The 13,751-nt window shown below is 37.1% G+C and overlaps 2 protein-coding genes across 3 annotated transcripts in view; both read left to right on the top strand.

Moving 5' to 3' along the window:
- LOC129712294 (apolipoprotein A-I-like) overlaps nucleotides 1–13,751 on the top strand; it is a 161,017-nt gene that overhangs the window by 3,791 nt on the left and 143,475 nt on the right. The window lies entirely within an intron of this gene.
- The window catches only part of sik3 (SIK family kinase 3), a 166,177-nt gene that overhangs the window by 64,266 nt on the left and 88,160 nt on the right, over nucleotides 1–13,751 (top strand). The window lies entirely within an intron of this gene.

The following is a 13,751-nucleotide window of genomic DNA, read 5'->3' as shown; positions in this document are numbered from 1 at the left end:
TCATCACATGCATCCAAAGGTGCAGTGAAATGAATTTGCCAGCAGCGATACACTTAAAAAGAACACCCATTACACAATAAGATTCTGTACCCACAGCAATGGACTTTGATGAGAAGTTAAGAATCTAATAGTATCTAATAGAACCAGCAAATGTCTTGGTTAGTATTTACCTCTCAATTCAATTTAAAAAAGAATCTCTTGGCTATGAGGAAAGATTGGATAAGTTTGAGTTATTTTCTTTGTGTCGGAGCAGAATCAGGGGATATTTGATTGCATAAAATTACTAGGGGTTTGAATAGAGAATGGGAAGTAACCTTTTCATCGTTAAAGATCTTAATAAAGCAGGGCTATCGATTAATGACATTGGCAAAAGTATAAGAGAAAAGATGAGGAAAAACATTCCGCCCAGGCGATGTTGGGAACGTGGAACTCGTTGCCTCGAAGAGTAGCAGAGGCAAAATAAAAAACAAAAATTTGAAATGCTCAGCAAGTTAGGCTGCATTTGTAAGAAAAGAAACAGAGTTAATGTTTCAAGTTAGAACTTGAGAATCAGACATTCTTCATCATACTTAAAACAATATTTGGATCTGTACTTTGCAAGTGTAATCTGTAGAGCTAGTTGTGGTGTGCAAATGGATGCCACTTGTCTTTGTTAACTGTAGGGATTGTATTTAATAAAAGTAATGAAGTGCTTACAGAATGATTATGAAAATCCCTGATGCTATAGAAATGTAGTTTTTTTAATTTCTCTCTGCATTGGAATGGAAATTCAAATTAAATAATGGCTGACTTTCACCTTCCTTCAGTAACATCATTTTGGATTATTTAATGCCTTTATTCATTTCCTTTATAAATATCTCAAACATTGGCTAGCATTGCAATGAAATCACCTATCCCGCTATTGCAGTTGTCTTCTTAACGAACGTTGACAACTTTCTAAATAACTGATTGTGCCACTGCTTGTGGAAATGAAGTAGAACCACTAGCATCTATTCACAAATATTGGCCACGTTATCAATTTGACTTGGATCAAAAATATTAATGCCAACAGTCTGTTATTGTTTGAAGATATACCAATTAATTATTGGAGAAAATACGGGAGCCGGACAGCTAGTCTTAAGGATAGCTTCTTCCACACTGCTCTCACACTCCTGAACGAATCATCTCTTTCATACCACCTTCCCAGAGTGCTGCTATGTACTCTTAACTCTATTTCAATTGGTTATTCCATTGCTCACTGATCATTTTGTTTATTGTTATATTTACCATTACTGTGTGTATACTCTGAGCTTCATGTGCACAGAAATTTTATTGCACCCTGGCGTATATTCCAATTAACTAATCTGAATCTGATTCATTGCTTTGCTCAAGGTCAGGCTGGTTATGTTCAATCTTTGTCAAGTCTTATAAAACAATCATAAAGTTCAGCATTAGCACTCATTAACACATTGTTCATGCTGGCAACGTTTACGCAATCTGACTCGAATTATGAGTCAAGAAATACATTTTGACGGATTTTTTTCCCTTTTAATCTCCATGGTGTATATGGAAATTATTTTCTCTGTTCCACAACAGTAGTCCCAGATGTTAGTTGCACAATGAGAAATTGGATGGATGGATTAAGAAATTAATATGGGAAACTTATTAGCATGACTGCATTGATGGAAATGCAGTTTTTCCTGAACTGTGTTAATAAACCTAGATCACAAGACAAGAGTCGTTGAATTGGAAATACTGGTTCACAATAAATAGTCTCACCATTCTTAAGCAAGAAGCATGTTTTATTTAAATTTACAACTGATTGATTTGATGATGCCAATTATATTTTATATCCATTAGATTAGGGTCGTCAGTACCATTTGTGAAAATCTAATTTAGCATACTGCATATTTTTTTAATAAAATCCAGCATTTGGAAGAAAGGATTGAATGCTTAAGATAGCTGGGAAAGTTTGTAGCCAGTACTAAATTGTGCCAGGGGTAGTATGGGAATTGTTGGCTCGACAGATTGCCTGACACTAAAGCATGTGATTATATTGCATGGTTTCTGATAGCTATTCAGTCAACATAGCGTTTGTAGGTCAGCATATTATTGCTGTGGAGTGGTGACATTTATCTGGCTACACTAACGTGGGTCTTTGCAATTGCTTCGTTAATAATGCTATCGCTATACATATATAATCTTAAAACTTAAAAAGATCTGTGTAGAAATTAGAGTGTTCTGCTAAGAGGAAATAATATATTTAAATGCTGATGTTTTTAAAAAATAGTTTACTGTTCACATGTTTACCTCGCATATGTAAAACTTAAGTTCAAGATATTAAAGTGCTTGCGGTAGCAGTGGAATATTGCTGTATGAATTCCTAATTGGTATCTTTGGAAGAATTGTCTCATGCAGAATCCCCATATAATTTCTGAGAAATGGCATCATAGCAGAAAAAATATGTTCTGCATATTTGTCCCTGTTTGCTTTGAGCAGGTATTTTAAATCAAAGATAAGCCACTGTATATCCATGGTGGATTTGCTGAAGTTAGATCTAACTTGGGCTTGTTTGGACATGATTTCAGCTAAATGATTGGTGACGTTAGTTACTATTATAAACTAATCTTGCTGAGTATTTTCAGAAATAGTTTCATCACCTTTTAAAAATAATTGTTAATGCAGTGCACTGTTGCGCATTGTTCACAAATTGTGTAACACTGTTCATTCAAAGGAACCAAGCTAGTCAAAAGACAAACAACAGGAAATACTGCTGTACACTGCAAGTTCCTGTTGTTCAACCTGAAGCATTATTACTCTGACAATGGAAACAGTATTTAGTGGTCAGTTAACATGCATTAATACTAGTTTGTGAAAAAAGAAATTACTAAACATAGCTGGTTACCTGCTTATTTTTAATTACCTTTTTCCTGTGGCACAGTCCTGTTGCTCCCCTTGATGTTTTCCTTTGGCCTATTTCATACTAAGTGTGTTTCACATTAAGCATTCAAATGAACAATTCAGTTGTATGATTTATTTTATCCAAGTATGAAATATTATTTGTGCATCTTTGCAAACACTAGATTTGGCACAGTGCACTCACACATTCATAGTTCAAATGTATCTGATTTGAAGTTTGGATCTTACTTTCTAAATATTTGTGTGCATGCATTCCAAGTTAACTTAGGGTGTGTTGTACAAAGAGAGTAATTTAATTTCAGTGGTATAATCACAAGAAGACTTTGGAGTTTATGTTAGCATAATAAAAACAAAACATGTTGAAAATTCTTGGCTTGTTTTGCAGGATCTGTGGAGAGACTTAACAGTTCACTTCTCTGACCTTCATCAAAATGGTTGCAAAGATGAGTATGTTCTGATGCAAGGTCATTGAACTGAAATATTAACTGTTTCATTGTATTACGATACTGCATGATGCTGATCTTTTCTAGCATTTTCTATTTTAGTTAATTTGGCTATCATCTATTGTATTTTGCTTCATGTTTGTTTGCTGAAATTTATTTTAGGTTTATGCAGCCTTCCAAAAATAGAAATTTTGATTAGTGCTTATAAACAATTTCTATAAAAGTATTGCAGCAACCATTAAACTAGAGTATTGAATGTTCATATACAGGCACTCCCCGACTTGGGTAATAGGCGAGTTATGTAAACTCACACTTGTGTAAACAATTCACAATAGGTGGTCCTGTTTCCTGAATGACCCGTGCTATTGCAACTGGAGAATGGCGAGAGCTTCCTGTCCGTTTCATAGATATGAAATTCCCGCCAGGGCTCGCTGGGCAGGCAAGCGCGAACAAGGGAGGCGGTGCAGAGCAAGTCCTTGCAGAGTCGACATGTTGCACAAAGTGCACCAGGGACCCCTTCTTCACTTACTGCACACCGTCCAGTGGACACGTCTGTTCTTGCGACTCACATTGTAGGCCCCGGCCATCAGCGCTTTTTTCAGGCTGCCGCCACTGACAGGACAAGCTTGGTCACCGTGGGAGACCCTCCCCTCTCACCAGTTTCTGCTTCTTCCTGTCTTCCATAGCTTTGACCCCTCCCCCCTCCTCCACCACTGCCTCCTCCTCCTTCTCTCATTGCTTTGTCCACTTTCCCGATTCCCCCATCACCATTGCCTCCTTATCCTCCCCCGGAGTCGCTGACATAATCCAAGGTGGAAGATGTTGGTGAATGCAGGTGAGAAGGAGAAGATGGTGGGGGGGGGGTGTGAGGAGAGAGCAGATGAAGCGACAGTCGACAGGTAGAAGCAGCAGCAGCTGGTAAGAGGGGAGGGAGCCCCATGGTGATGGTGCACGTCCTGTCGGTGGTGGCGGGCTGAAGAAAGCTCTGTCAGCCAGGGCCTACAACATAAGCTGCAACAACAGCCTTGTCAACCAGACGGCGCAGCACCTGGTGAAGAAGGGCCCGTTGATGCAGACCAGCACCATTGGCGCCTAGTTCAAAGGTGAAATGACACAAAGTGCTTTAGTAACTCAGTGGACTGAAACAGTATGAAGAAGGGTCCTGACCTAAGACCTCACCTATCCCTGTTCTCCAGAGATACTGTCTGACCTGCTGAGTTATTTCAGCACTTTGTATCATTTTAGGTATTAACCAACATCTGTAGTTGTTTATTAAATAATTTTGTAAACAAAATGTAATCTTTATTGCAAAGTTGACGACAAAAATAGGGCCTCTATTCTAAATCAAAAATTTTAAGTGAAGTACTACGATATATAACATTTATAAATGTGATCAACATTAAAAAAGTAGAAGACGAACTAGTTAAACAAAGAAGTGATAATCGTTAACAAATTTAAGTTTCAGAAGCTTGTTTCATAACTGTATCAGAGGTTGTAAAGTGTGAATTGGACTGGGAAACCATGTATTTAATCTTGCTTTCATGGGAGGATACAACAAAGAAGATTAGTTCCTAGGATTATGTATTTAGGATTTTATAGTGGACCATTTTCCATTTCCCTGGAGCCACCTGGAACAAACATCATTGATGAGGTTCTACACCGCGTCCAGAGCATGAGTAACGACTTTAGCCACCTGAGAAAAAAAAATGCTGGAAGATTAGGAGCTCCAACTCGACAAACGTTTTGGAGTCTAACAGGCAGCGCTGATCCCTGGCTTCCTATATGATTCAAAGATGCAGCTTCCCTATATAAGGCACAGCTAAGTATTGAAGACGAACAACATATGCTATCTCCACAAATCCTCTAAACCATTGGTAGGATAAGTGAGACAATGTCACCATTCTCTTCTGGACCAAGATCCCCAGCAACAGGCTCTAATTATTCACAGCTGACTCTGATGGATGGGCCATCTTGTTTACGTGCCCAACACCTGACTCTTGAAACAGGCACTGTACTGTTGAGCTTTGTCATGGCTAGATATTACTGGGAGGACAGAGGAAACGAGTCAAGCATGTTTTAAAAGCCTCCCTGACAAAATGTAACATTCTCACTGACCTTTGGGAACCTCTGGCCTAGGAGTGCTCAAACTGGAGAAGAAACATCCAGGATTTTACTGAAAACTTTGAGTATCTTCATTAAGAGCTTGCAGAAACCGAGCGAGAAAGTGGAAAGGCATGTACCTCTTCCCTCACTATCAAACCAAGAGTCAAGAGAGAGAGTCAAGAGTCAATTTAATTGTCATTGACTCTAACCTACCCCCATCCTATCGAGTCTGCAGATGTTATATTGGCCACACTATCGCATTGGCTAAACTATCCACCCACCATCTGCCTTCTACTAACCAAGACCAAAATAGGCACCGAGGCACTATGAGAGGTTTAATGGTGGCCTCGATACATGTTCATCTCTTTGTAGACTGCTGACAAGCAACATGTGCCCAACACTGGTGGATCTAAAGTGCAAAATTACAGTGTCATGATGATGAGATCTGCAAATTGGTATTAACATGACCAGAAAATAACATCTTCACAGAGAAAAGTTGCTCCTCTCCCATCAGTTGCATCATCTCTTTTCACACAGGCAGAATTTGCCGCATTGCTGGGTGATTCTTTCCAGTGTTTTCTATTTTTGTAGCACATTCCAGATACTTCTGAGCCTGTGCTAAAAGTTAAACTTCTGTAAGTTACCTAATTTAAGTGTATTGGCCAGGACGATGAAATGAAAGGGAAAAGATCTGTATGGCACCTTATTACATCTGTGAATGCCCCAAGGTATATGCATTGAAGTGCTCTTTTACACTGTAAACAATGAATTAATGACTTGAAAGACACAAAATGAGGGAGTAACCCAGAGGGTCAGGTAGCATCCCTGAAGAACATGGATAGGTGATGTTTTGGGTCAGTAAACAACTTGATATATGTGATGGAGGAATATTGGCAAGGACATCAAGTGTTTCTCAAATTGTCCACAAGTCTATATGCACCCAAACTTGTTGGAAGAACTTCAGTATAATTACCAAATGTGTGTGTAATCATCTCCACCACTTGGTCAATATTTAGCTACTGTGGTCTTGCAGTGTAGGGGAATTGAATGAGTGTGTCAAGCAAATCAGTTTTAATTTGCATCAAAGGTCCATTCTTTTGCTTTTCCTTTTCATTTATTCAGAAATACTTAGCTTGAGAGTTAATATCACTGTGGAAAATATTGGAGCAACTAAAACAAAATAATCTTGCCCCTTAAATAGGTGAAACTATACAATCATGATGCCAAAGCAGATATTACAAATCTTGTCAGCCATAGTGAAACAGTAGATTTTATTGGCATAATGTAATAATGTTATGATAAATGTACTGTGGCAGTGCATTCTTCAGAGCAAAATTAATAACAGGTATCTAATATCAGGACTGTATTAGACGTACTATGGTTTGTTTTATAATTGCTTTATATTGTGTTGGATTGGATTATTATACATTTCTATTGCAGAATAAGAATGTGACTAAAGAATTATCAAAAGATGCCGAGATTAAAAAATTGAAAATGTTAACATTTGTAACTTCTATAGGAGATAATTTCATGGCTTAAAAGATAATTATATTTGGCAGTAATGTTTTGATCAGTACCAAAAACTGATAAATTGAAGCTTCCAAGCCTTTGACCTTTATTCCTATTTTTAAAGAAAGATAAAGGTGAACAGAGGTGACAACTATTACTATTTTTATAGGATCCTGTGCTGCAATTTTGAATCAACATCATCCACACCTCAATATAATTATCCTTTTTGTGATGAAACAGATTGGTGTTTAAAAACGTAGGTTTTATAGAAATATAAATGTTCAAATGAAATATTTTGACAAGCATTTACATACCTTGCATACCTTGGTTGCAACTTGTTTTAAAGTTATAGGGAGCAAATTGATTTCCCCTTTTCGTTTTTTTTCCTGTGCAGTTTTATTGCAGTTCTTTGCGAGTGTGTGGGAAGTTGCTCTGTACAAATTGGCCACTCTTTTTTACATTATCACAGTGTTCACCGTAAACATTGACCATTAGGCATTTGGAACATTAAAGCATGTTCCATTTCGCAGGGAAAAAAGGCATGCAATTGTGCCTGTACGTTTTTTTGCTTTCTTTATTAGTTTCAAAGGTCGGTTTATTGTCTAGTATACCAATTAAGGTACAGTGAAACTCAAATTTAGTTTCATTGACTATCAGTGATCTGGAATGATTGATTTGGTAGAAAAATGTTCTGAGTGAACTGAAATTGTTATTTTTATTAAATAGGACTGAAATAGTTCTCATGATAGTGCAATTACATTATTTCATTTTTGGTGTATTACTCTGCATGTGATATTATTTGGTGCTTTGTCCTGCCATAGTGATTTATTAGATCTTAAATTTCACATCTAACATGAAAGAACAAAACATAAAGTTGAACCCCCCCCCCCCCCCACCCTACATCAGTCTGAAGAAGGGTTTCGGCCCGAAACATTGCCTATTTCCTTCGCTCCGTAGATGCTGCTGCACCCACGGAGTTTCTCCTGCATTTTTGTCCACCAAATACTTTTTGAATATTGTCATTGTATTTTCCTCCACCACCACCTTCTGACAGCTTTTTCCAGATCTTCACCACCCTCTTTGTGGAAAATCCTACCTCTTAGCTCCCCTTTAAATTTCTGCCCTCGCCTTAAAATGTGTTGTTTAGTTCTGGACTTCCCGACCCTGGGTAATATATGCCCCTCATCATTTTATAAACCTCTGTAAGATTGCTCCTCAGCCTCTTTTAACAATGAGAATAAACCCAGCCTACCTAAACTCTGCTTATAACTACAGCCCTTCATTCCCGGCACCATTTTAAAATGCATTTAGGAACATTCTGATCCCTGTTGAAAATCTTTGATTTATAAATATGGTTTATTTTTCATAGAACTTATATCATGTGTACAAAACTAGGAGCAATGTAATTTGATTTCCAAGTAGTAATTTATTCCAATGTTTATAAATTAGTAAGCCTATGGCCTGCATATTTGCTTCCATTCTATCTTTAGTTTGAAATTAATGTGAAGCACAGCGAATGAATTTGGTATCTAGCTACGCTATTGTGCTAAAAGACAGTAATAAGCAATCTTTTTGTGAAAAGTATAAACCAGTTTCATAGTGATCGAACTCTGCAAGGTGTTGGCCAAAATCTTTACGGCATTCGTACAAACTTTTATGAAACTGATCAGTTATTTTTAAAAGACTTTGCAATTTTCCACCATGACAACCTGTGCACCATTGTGCACAATACATGGCGAGATGCCAATCTCTCAAAACTTGGCTTATGCTATGATGGCACAGATCAAGACATTACGGTTCAGCTGGCATGTCCATGGCATTCTCTAAGGAGATCTGATGACAGGCTGCATGAGATTGTTTTCTGTGGCTGACAGAGAAACATATTTCACAGTGGTCTGTTCAAACAATATTTATTAAAAGGAGACTGTGATATCAACTTGAATTCCTGGGAGCAGTTTGCAATATGATGTGACAGAAAGGCATTAACTAACGCTGATCCTACTTTGACAGGCTGTTGCACAGGAGAAAAGGACAAATTACAATAAGTTGTGAATAGGACTGCAAAGCCATGCCCCTTTTGGGGCTTAAAATGTCTTCAGAAATTAGGATTGTGGTACAGTTTTATTTTAGACTGCACGTCTTGCAACAGCATTGAAAAGTATTTATAATCTTGCCGTTTATTTTGAGCACGATATCTGGCTTTCTGTGCACCCCTCTTCCAACTCCCTTCCAAACTCAGTGGTAGCCATAGAGAACCCCAATTTATGTTGTAACTGGAAACTAACACAAAACATCTATGTGTATGAATGGTTCTTAACAGTCCGTTTTTGCTTGTCATGCAGTGAAGCTGCAAGTAAGTTTGACCCATTCAATTTTAACAGTGAGCTAAAGTAAACTGGAAACCACCGCAGAAGTACTTGCATTGATCATCCAGAGAGCTGGGTAATAATTCACTCACCAATTCAGATTCACAAGTGAATTAATGAATTCTAATCACCCCCCGGTTCCAATTTAAATGGAGTTGTTCTTCAAATAAGCAATTTTTTTCTCCAGCCAAAAATAAAAATGTATCAATGGAATAAAGTTTATTTACTGAGAATTAGCACCCTTTGTTTCACCTATTTGATGCTGCCAGTTAATGTTAATCAAAAATGTGTTTTTGGTGAATTCAGTATCTTCATATTTTAATTGAGTTCCCAGAACCTTTGACGATATGATAAATAGTCCTGCTATTTCTGAACCTGTAGTAAAAATGTAATTCCTCTCTTTAAATAAATTAAGGAGAGTGTTTGCAGGATTCTAACTCCAAGATTGTTATATCATGTTAGCCACCTTTTTGGCATACAGCTGAAACTGAAAAGGAAACATAATTTCTGCTGAACTCCAAGGTTGTTGAGTACTATTTTACACAAAAATTGTGAGTATTTGGATTTGAAATCTGTTTCCATGTAATATTCAGTTCAACATACAATATTGTATGCTTCATTAGATGTTAGTATACAAATACAAATTTTAGTGTCTGATTTTCTGAAGTTCAGTTAGCAGCATGAACTTTTTCTTGCATATCATCAGTTGAGATTTGGTATTTCTGACTAACCTTTTTTATTTCTGACAATTGTCCCTTTCTTGTGACTTGTTGGGTAAGATATTGTTGCCTAGGCGGGACTTTATTTTAATGAGCTTGCAGGGTCTAAAAAAAAGAAGAAAATTCTGACTAAGCTGCATTCAAAGTTTTCCTTTGCAGTAGGCAGTTCCATGAGTAATATATTGTAATCATCTTACTAAAATGTTCATTTCATGCTCTGAGCATTTGTACATCGAGAATGACACTGCAATCTAAACAGCAATACCTACAGTAATAAATGTAATTTTTCCAATCTCTAATTACATTAATTGAAACCATGTATAGTATGAACAAAATGAATGATTAGAATTTTCTTTCTGATCTATTCTTGCATTTTGTCATTGAGCCTCTTACAAGAGTTATTAAGTCAGCTGTCTTGTGGCTTACGATTCCTGATCCATGACGCATCAACATATATACTTTCAGTTCGGTTTGAAGCTACGTAAAAATCCAGAGTTAAGCTCCCACTTTTTGAAGGAGGTAAATGTCCTTCAACACATGATAGTATGAATTAATGATGAATTTTTAACTTGCAAGTATGCTGAACCTCTCTACCATCATCAAATTTAAGTGAGTTTAGAGTTTGGTTTAGTTTAAGATATTAGAAATACAGCATTGAAACAGGCCTTTGGCTCACTGAGTCCATGCCGACCATTGATCACTCGTTCACACTAGATCAACTTTATCCCACTTTTTCATCCAATCCCTACATGTTAGGGACAAATTTATAGAGGCCAATTAACCTACAAAGTCTTTGGGATGTGGGCAGAAACTGAAGCACCAAGAGGAAACCCAAGCAGTCACAAGGAGAATATAAAAACTCTACATAGACAGCACCCAAGGTCAGGATCAAGCTTGGGTCTCTGGTGCTGTTAGGCAGCAGCTCCACCAGCTGCACAACTGTGCTGCCATCATTTGAACTTTTAGGAAAATTCATATTTTTCAGAGCCTTAAACAAAAGCATATGAACATGAAAGAAGCTTTAATATTGGTGAAAAGCCCATTTGACTAGAAAAAGTTCTTGAAACACTGCTTGCAGTGGTAAAGTGTTAGCCAATTTTAGCGAGTGTTATCTTTAGCAAGGGAACAGATAGTAATACCTTAGTGCAGTGAACTGTATCACTGGCTTGATTCAATGGAATTACGTGCACATGAACAAAGTAGTAGTTGAAGTCAGTTATTCCATCAATTATTGGGGAAGAAGGAAAAAAAGCATTTCTTTTGTAAGGAGTGTGTGAAGCACTCAGTGTTTCTTGCAATCCTTCAATGCTTGTTGAATAATTCTGTGATGTGCTGTCAAATTCTTAAATGTTTGAAGATTGTTAGTTACTCAGACTGTTGATATACTTCGATCTACTGACAGTGACCAGTATATATTTCCAGAGAAAGAGGCCAAGCGAGTAAATGGCTTTTATTTGCTAATAAAACAAGCCAGGTGTTACATTCTGGCTTTTTCTGGAAAATGATTGATTTGTTTTAGAGCACAAAGGCCACTTTCATAAGCACGCAGACTCTTTTAAACTGAGATCAACATATTTATATATATATATATATATATGGCCCCAAGTAGAATATATTGATGTGGGACTGATAAGTATTTGTTCATTGCAATGTGTCCCAATGAAGATCACATCCATCTGTCTATTGTAAGAGATTTTAAATATCATGCAAGAAGACCATTTCAATATCAGGCACAAATAAACAGATTTATTTAAAATTAGATTTGTGCACAGAGACAAATAATTTAATAACTAGTCACTGGTATCTTTAACACATTGAATAGATATTTTTGTTAAATATTTTGTTCACCAACATTCCGTGAATTGAAATTCAGTCCATTCAGGGACTCCACCTGGACAGGATTGAAAATGTTATTCATGCCCATTTTCAGTTTCAGTTTTTAAAAATCATATTTTAGTGTAGAAAAGGTGCACAATTCATTCAACATTAAAGATACAATATTATTATTGTTAATTGTGCACTACAAATTTTATTTGCATGATATACTATGGTAACAAGGTTATGCAGGAGGATGTTTTAATCACATAAATGTAAAGAATTGGCTGGCCTTTATTGTAATCAAGTACAGCAATCATACATAATTCCAGAAAATGCATGAGTGGCATAAGCTTAGTCTATATGATCTACTTGGCGATCGTTTCGCCGAACATCTCCGCTCGGTCCGCATTAACCAACCTGATCTCAGGTTGGCTCAGCACTTCAACTCCCCCTCCCATTCCGAATCCGACCTTTCTGCCATGGGCCTCCTCCATGGCCAGAGTGAGCTCCACCGGAAATCGGAGGGCCGAAACCGAAGGGTTTCAGCCCGAAACTTTGCCTATTTCCTTCGCTCCACAGATGCTGCTGCACCCGCTGAGTTTCTCCAGCACTTTTGTCTACCTTCGATTTTCCAGCATCTGCAGTTCCTTCTCAAACTCTTAATAAGCAGTTTTGAATGGACTTGCGTTGACTGAACTGTTGCCAGAAATGCCATTTTGGACTGAGGAGTGTACTCTCTATTTCTCCAATGATTGCGTGGACATTGGGGATCCACTTGAAGGGACAAGTGGAACCCCAGCAGGCCTTCTTTAAAATCTGTTTTTAAGATTGAGGCCAACTTTGTTTCTCAGTCATGTATATGAATGTTAGCGTTTTAGCGATGGTGTTAAATATGCAATGCATGCATGTAGATGTTGTTGCATGGCAAAAGGTCTTGTGCATTGATATTTTGGAATGTTGAATTGGCTTTTAATATGTATTTTATGTACTTGGCAGTGCTAGAGTGATCAGTTTTATGCTTAATTCAGTTGCGTAGTGTATGAAAAAACATTGGCCTTTGAATTTCTAGGCCAGGGAGTTTAACTAAAGGTCTATTTTTTGTAAGAGAGTGAGTATTAATCTTGTTATTTCTGTATAAAATCGGAGTTACGATTAGTTTATTTCTACCTTGTGTCACATGATTTAAGATAAAGTCAATTGGAAAGTTATACAAGTAAATTGAGCACATACCATTTTGAGTGGGATAATGTCCCTAATGGAATTTTCTATTTGTTCTGTACTCTCAACAGTGGGTGCAGGTAGTTCTGCCATAGCGCATATCTTCGTAACATAATTTGGATTTAACAGGATTGATGAATTCGAGATCTCCATTTATATGATGCAGGCTGTATTGGTATTTCACTGCTATCAGGAACTAGAATTACTTAGCAAATTGACAAGCAGAGAAAAAAGCTGAATTGGAAAAAAACAGTTGAGAATGTTTCCATGTAGCCTTCACACAATAATCAGATACCATTATCTCTTCAGAATAGTCTGTTAGTTTCACCAGGGGTGGTCGTTGAAATGGATAAGAATTGCTTCTTTTGACATTGCAATTATCCTTTATTAAACAATGTAATATAGAGCCACTGACAATTTTACCTTGCATTAACAAAGTAAAATTATATTCTCTAACTTGCTCTGATGGTACTATAGGAAATCTATTAATTGTGTGATATCAATAATAATAGGTCATAATATTTTGTGACATGAAAGGTTTGTACCAATTATCCTCTTTGGAAAAGGAATGGGTACAAATTATGATGTCCACCTTTCAGGATATTGGTGCTGGAAGAGATGCTGCACCCAATAGTCTTTAGCTCACCAATGGTGATAACTTGGAAGAATGCTTTTAA

Source organism: Leucoraja erinacea, chromosome 32 (genome assembly GCF_028641065.1).
Source record: "Leucoraja erinacea ecotype New England chromosome 32, Leri_hhj_1, whole genome shotgun sequence".
NCBI classification, from domain to species: domain Eukaryota; kingdom Metazoa; phylum Chordata; class Chondrichthyes; order Rajiformes; family Rajidae; genus Leucoraja; species Leucoraja erinaceus.
The sequence above is the reverse complement of the archived record's forward strand: the minus strand, read 5'-3'. Positions and strand labels throughout refer to the sequence as shown.